We start from the raw sequence: 7283 nt of genomic DNA, 5'->3' as shown, positions 1-7283 counted from the left end.
GAGAGAGAAACATAGCACACGGACAGGGGGGGACAGAGAGAGGGAGAAAGAGAGAAAGAATCCCAAGCAGGCTCCATGCTGTCAGCACAGAGCCTGATGCAGGACTCAAACCCACAAACTGCAAGATCATGACCTGAGCCGCAGTCAAGAGCCTGACACTTAACTGACTGAGCCACCCAGGCTCCCCTCTTTTTCCCTTTCAAATCCGGATGTGTTTTATTTCATTTCCTTCTCTAACTGCCCTCTGTAGGACCTGTAGCACCTGCGGTACAATGTAAATAGAAGTGATGACAGGGAACACTCTTGTCGTTTCAGATGTTAGTGGGAAAGCATTTACTCTTTCACCATTATACATTATGCTAGGAGTGAGATTTTTGTAGTTGCTCTTTGTTTGGAGGAAATCTCATCTGTTCCTAAATTTTTTATTGCTTTATAGTGAAAAGGGCCCTGAGTTTTGTCAAATGCTTTTTCTGAGTCTATTTTGATGATGATATTCTTGTTCTATTAATATGGTGTTGTTACATTGAATGGTTATTTTATGTTGACTCAACTCTGCACTCCTAAGTCAGTTCCATAGTCAGTGTAAAAATCTTTTAATATACCACTAGATTTGTTTTCTAGTATCTTACTGAGAATTATTGTGTCTATCTCCTTAAGAGATATTAACCTTTAGTTTTCTTCTCTATGATGCCTTTCTCTGGCTTCATAATAGCATAATACTATCCTCATAGAATGAATTGAGAAATTTTCCTTACTCTTCTAGTTTTTGGAGTAATTGTTAAAAGATTGATGTTAAATACATGGCATATAATCCTTCTGATATGCTGTTGGATACATAATTCGTGGAGGAGTTTTAAATCTTTATCTCTATGGGATATTTGTTTTATTTTCATCGTATTTACTTGAGAGAGAGAGTGTGGGAGACAGGGGCAGAAGGAGAAAGAGAGAGAGAGAGAGAGAGAGAGAGAGAGAGAGAGAGAGAGAGAGAGAATCTTAAGCAGTCTCCACACTCAATGCAGGGTCCAGTGTTGGGCTTGATCCCACGATCATGACCTGAGCACAAACCAAGGGTTGGGTTCATCTGAGCCACCCAGGCACCCTGTCTTGGTTTTTTAACTTGTGAATTCTTTGTCTGGTTTTGCTATCAGAGTGACATTTACCTCACTGAATAAGTGGAGTATGTTTCTTCTTCTATTTCTCAGAAGAATTTGATAAAGATGGTTGCTAATTCTTCATATATCTGGTGGAATTTGCCAATGAAACTATCTGCTTGGGTTTTTCTTTGGTGTTTGATTTTTAATTCATTCTCTTGTTGTATGTGTGTTATTATGACCTTTTTGTATTAAAAATGTTTATTTAAACATTTAAAAAGTGGGAATTCTCAATTTTATAAGAAAAGAAAAAATCATATGCTGAAGTCTCTAAGATCTATGGTCACTTTCATTATGGCATATTATTAAAATTGTTCTACTGTATTATTCATTATTGTTGTTAACCACTTACTCTGCTTAATTTTTAAATTAAATATTATCATAAGTACATACGTATTGGAAAAAACAGTACATATAGGTTTCAGTAATATCTGTGGTTTCAGGCATCCATCAGGGGTCTTGGAACATCCTCCCACAGATGAGGAGGAACTCATCTCTTAATTCTCTTAATTACTCTTTCTCCACATTCTCTTAATTACTATAGCTACAGGGTTGGCATTACCATCAGGCAAAGTGATCCCTCCAATTTTATTCTTATTTTTCAGTGCTGTTTTAGTTATTCTAAAGTCTCTTCCTTTCCATATAAAACGTAGAATAATGTTGTCTATGTCTGAATCTTGCTTGGATTTTGATAGGGATTTCATTAAATGTTGACATCTTTTCTACATTGTCTTCAAATCTTTGAACACACTATGTCTCTCCATTAAGAATTCTTTATCTCAGTAGTAATTTGTAATTTTTAGTACATAGATCCTATAGCATATTTTGTTAAATTTGCATCTAAGTATTTCACTGGGGCATTTTTCTGAGTATTACTTTTTGGTCTCCATATATTTATTGTTAGTACAAATGTGATTTTTTTGTATGTTGGTCTTATATTTGCAATCTTGCTGAATTCACTTATTAATTCTGAGGGTTTTTTTTTCCCTCAATACAAATAATCATCCCATTTTCAAATAGTGAGAGTTTTATTTCTTCCTTTCAATGTGTATGATTTTTATTGCCATTTTTTTTTACTCTTTAAAATGGGAACAACTTCCAATACTATATGGAATGAGAGTGGACATCTTTATTTTGTCCCTAAACTTACAGGGAAAATAATCACTCTTTTAATGTCAAGCATGATGTTTGTTGTAGATTTGTTGAAAGTGTCCTTATCAAGTTGAGAAAGATCCCCTCTATTCCAAGTTTGTGTGAGAGTATTTATCATACATGGGTATTGATTTTGAAACGCCTTTTCTGCATCCATTGATATGAGCATATGATTTTCTTCTTAGCCTATTGATGTGGTATATTACATTGACTGATTTTCAAATAAGTTACCAGACTTGCATATCTGGAATATATCCCAGTTAGTCACAGAATATAATAATTTTTAAGCATTGCAGATGTGATTTGCTAATATGTTATGAGGAATAATTGCACAGCCTTTTGAGTTTCCCTACTTTCTCTTAGCATAATGCGTTTGATTGATTCTTTTTGTTGCATGTATCTGTAGTTTATTTCTTTTTATTACTTTCATTTCATGGATAAATAGAGTTTGTCCATTACTTGATTGAGGGGCATTTGGGTTGTTTATACTTTTTACTGGTTATGAATAGAGCTATGATAAACCTTTGCATAAAGGCTATGTGCAAATATAAGTTTTTATTTCTCTGGAGTAAATACATGGGAGGGATTTTTAGTTCACATGGTTAGCACATATATAAATTTATAAGAAATGACCACACTATTTTCCAGAATTATTATATAATTTTACAGTTCTTCCACAATGTACAGGATTTCTAGTTGCACTCCACATATTCACCAATTCTTGGTATGATCAGTTTTGCTTATTTATTTGCCTCAATTTTATCCATTCCTGTAGGCAGGTGTGTAGTAGCATTTCATTTTGGTATTAATTGGCATTTTTCTAGAGCCTAAAGATGTTGAAATTTTTTTTTTGATGTGCTTATTTTCTATCCATAATTCTACTTTGTTGTAGTTTAGTTCAAGTATTTTGAGTTCCTTTTTATTGGATTGTTTTCTTTCTTATTATTGAACTTTGAAATGTTTTATCTATTTCAGAAATAATTTCATTATCAGCACTTCTGGTAGTGGCGGTTGGAGGGGCTGAAGCAAGATGGGTCAAAGTCAGAGTGGTGGTCATGGCCCTGGAGGTGGCAAGAAGGATGAAAAGGACAAGGAAAAGAAATACAAACCTCCCGGGCCAACTAGAGTGGGGAAAAAGAAAAAGAAGACAAGGAGATCAGATGCTGTCAGCAAGCTAACACGGAGATACCTCACACTCCATGCCAGTTAAAGTTACTGAAAAGACTATTTTCTCATGGAGGAAGAATTCATTAGAGATCGGGAACAAATGAAACTTTTAGAAGAAAAGCAAGAGGAGGAAAGATCAAAGGTGGATGATCTGAAGGGAACCCAATGTCAGTAGGAATGTTGGAAGAGATCATTGAGGGCAATCATGCCATCGTGTCTACATCTGTGGGCTCAGAATACTACATCAGCATTCTTTACTTTGTAGACAAGGATCTGCTGGAGCCAGGCTGCTCGGTCTTGCTTAGCCACAAGGTATATGCCATCATAAAGGTGCTCCTGGATGACACAGACCCTTGATCACAGTGATGAAGGTAAAAAAGCACCCCCGCCAGGAAACTTATGCTGCTGTTGGGGGGCTGGACAACCAAATCCAGGAAATTAAGGAATCTGTGGAGCTTCCTCCAACTCATCATGAATATTATGAAGAGAGGGGCATAAAGTACCCTAAAGGGGGTCATTCTGTGCCACCTGGCACAGGTGAAACCTTATTAGCCAAAGAAGTAGCAAACCAAACCTCAGCCACTTTTTTGAGTGGTTGGTTCTGAACTTATTCAGAAGTATCTAGGTGATGGGCCTAACCTCCTTCAGGAATTGTTTCGAGTTGCAGAAGAATATGCACCATCCATCGTGTTTATTGATGAAATTGATGCCACTGGAACAAAAAGTTATGTCTCAAATTCCAGTGGTGAGAGAGAAATTCAATGAACAATGCTGGAACTGTTGAACCAGTTGGATGGATTTGATTCAAGGGGTGTCATGAAAGTGATCATGGCCACAAACCAAATGGTAACTTTGGATTCAGTACTCACCAGACTAGGCTGCATTGACAGGAAAATTATGTTCCCCCTGCCCGATGAAAAGACTAAGAAGCACGTCTTTCAGATGCACGCAAGCAGGATGACCTTGGCCAATGATGTTACACTGGATGACTTGATCATGGCTAAAGATGACTTCTCTGGGCCGACATCCAGACAATCTGTACAGAAGTTGGTCTGATGGCCTTGAGAGAACATAGAATGAAAGCAACAAATGAAGACTCCAAAAAAATCTAAAGAAAATGTTATTTATAAAAAACAAAAACAAAAACAAAAAACAAGGCGGCATCCCTGAGGGGCTCTATCTGTCGGAGTGTCCTGACTCCTCAGAGGTATGAGGTTGGGAAATTTGCCCAGAGGAACCCATGTTCCAGTTGATCTTTCTTAGTAAAACCTCCTGTGTCCCTTTTTGAGTGTGATGTGCAGGGTGCCCGCTGGGCTGCCTTCATCTGTTGGCCACGTGCGGTACTCTCCCCCAAATAAGGTGAGCTCCTTTTCAAAAAAATCAAAACAAAAACAAATAAACAAACAAAAAACAAGAAATAATTTCTTTATCAAATGTTTTATTTCAATCTGTGACTATTAATTTTTATGCAAACTAACTTGTCAATTTGCTTTTTATATATTTTTCTTTGGTTTTCTAAAAAGTCTGTGCCTTAGTCAAGGTTCCAAATGTATTCTAATGTGTTTCATCCTAAAAGTTTTGTAACTTTATTCTTTATATTTAAGTCTAAGATCTCTTTTGGGCTCATGTTTGTTTATGTTACAAAGAATGGGTTCAGGTTAATTTTTGTGTGTGTAAAATTTGTGTTCATTTAATTCCCAAAGGCATTCGTATATACTGTGTGCTAGTATTTCATATAGTAACTAATAAAATTACTTATAACTAAACCTCTCAAAAGTCATTTCGTTGCTCTTGACCTTTTTTCAAAGCATCTGGACAGTACCACTAACAGTAGTGCTTTAACACATATTTTCTTCTACCCTGAGCTGTGCCAGACTGTTCCCTGCTGCAACTTGACCAAAATATTTAAAAAATCTCAGGGCTCATGTTTCAGAGATCTTGTTTTACTTTCACAATTGTCTAGGGTTGACTTCTATGTTGCTAAAAAGTTTAAGCATAGTTCATAAACTTGATGTTTGCACTCATACAATTTATATACTACATTAAAAAAAGTAGTGAGGACTTATGATAGCTTCCATAGCTTTTAAGGACTTCATATTAAAATTTTCAAATAATTAGTGTGTCAAGATGTCTCAGTCCATGGCTTTTTCCCTCCCCTAAGTGATTGTTTCTATTTTTAATATTTAAAAAGAAATCTCTCTAAGATCTTAAGGGAAACAAAGCCAAGATCATCTTAAAAAGCTCTATACGATATAGAGATGTATATGTATATAACTATTTAACACATTTTTATTCTTAAATATATTCTTATAACTAAAAGTAAAGAAATTAAGCTTAATATGAATCATATTTAAAGAGATAATACTGTTGATATTAAAATTATCTATATTACAGCATTCAAATTGGGCAAAAGTCTTAAAATGATCAAAAGAAACACACTATAATTAAAATAACAACAAAGATTCTAAGCATTAAGAATAGAGCCATATCACTATTTCAAAGGAAAGCTGATAGATCAGAAATAGCAACTACATTATTAACAACTGTTAATCATGTTATTCATTGAATAATCCACACGTTTCCTGTCTGATTTGAAATGCCGGTTTTATCTAATAAATTTCTTCTTTAATTAATAATTTGTGTTCTGCTCATTGATCTGCATATTTGTTGCTGGGCCAGCATCACAATTATTTAATCAATGGATTTTATAATACCTTTATATTATTTATGGCAACAGTACACGTACTATTCTATCTTTTATGCATTTCATTTTCCATGTGAATTTTAAAGTAAATTTTTAAGTTTGTGGGGGAAACCTACGATTTAAAATAAAATTATATTATATGACTCCCTAAATTGAGGAAATCTGATTTTTCTGCCATTTATTTTACCATTAAAGAATTATTAATTAGTCTCCATTTACTGAAATGCAATTGTGGTGTATATTCAAGATACTTTTAACCTATAAACCTTGATTATTTATTGTTAATATATTTTTGAGTTATGATATAATTTTGAGTGTTATTTTTAAAAGTATCTTTAATTTTCCTTGGAGAAGTTACTGTTAAAATTGATGAAAGCTTTTAATTCTGAAGAATAAACTCATAAATTATCAAATAACCATGTTCTGTCCATTCATTTTCAATTATTCTCAATTAATAAAAATAACATGAATTTATGATATATATCTGTGAGAAGAATTATAACCATAATCCATAGATATTTATATTATTCGCCAAATACTCTCTATAAAATAAAGAATTTTCCACTTGATCAAATAGGTATCTTGAGGTTCACCTAATTTTTAAGTGGTTAGGTAGTTTAAATATTTTGTTAATATGTTATTATTTTACTGTACTGTGATAATGTCAATTTTGTTAATAATCCAAGGGAAATTATTTTTTTCAATATGGTTTCCAAACACTTTGACCTGTTTATTTCACCTGTTAATTCATGACACCTGTTTGTTTCTTTGCTCAATTTCCAGTTCCCATACTTACTTTCATTTTTAAAAATTTTGTGTTGAAATATATCTCATAGTATAGGCACAATGGAAGATCCCTTTATATCTCTCCACTGAGAAATACAATAATGAATAAGACTCTTTTGGCTCTCTTGTGTCCTATAAAGATACATATGCCTCTCTCCTTGTTTTGCCCTATTATATCTCAAATTAAACTCTTCATTACATAAGGAGCAGAATCACTGTGTTTAGCTTGAAACATACATTGTCTCATGTGATTCATACACTTTTTTTTTTTAGGAGACCAGTAGACTGACAAAGTGACCTTCCTCAAACTTACTTCAGCTATC

At 34.0% G+C, this 7283-nt stretch overlaps 1 pseudogene; it reads left to right on the top strand.

Annotated features, from left to right (window-relative positions):
• The first annotated feature begins 3333 nt into the window (after nucleotides 1–3333).
• LOC101086038 lies at nucleotides 3334–4604 on the top strand (annotated as a pseudogene).
• The last annotated feature ends 2679 nt before the right edge of the window (nucleotides 4605–7283 follow it).

Source organism: Felis catus, chromosome A1 (genome assembly GCF_018350175.1).
Source record: "Felis catus isolate Fca126 chromosome A1, F.catus_Fca126_mat1.0, whole genome shotgun sequence".
In the NCBI taxonomy this organism is placed as follows: Eukaryota; Metazoa; Chordata; class Mammalia; order Carnivora; family Felidae; genus Felis; species Felis catus.
Note: the sequence above shows the minus strand (reverse complement) of the source record. Positions and strands in the feature narration are given on the sequence as shown.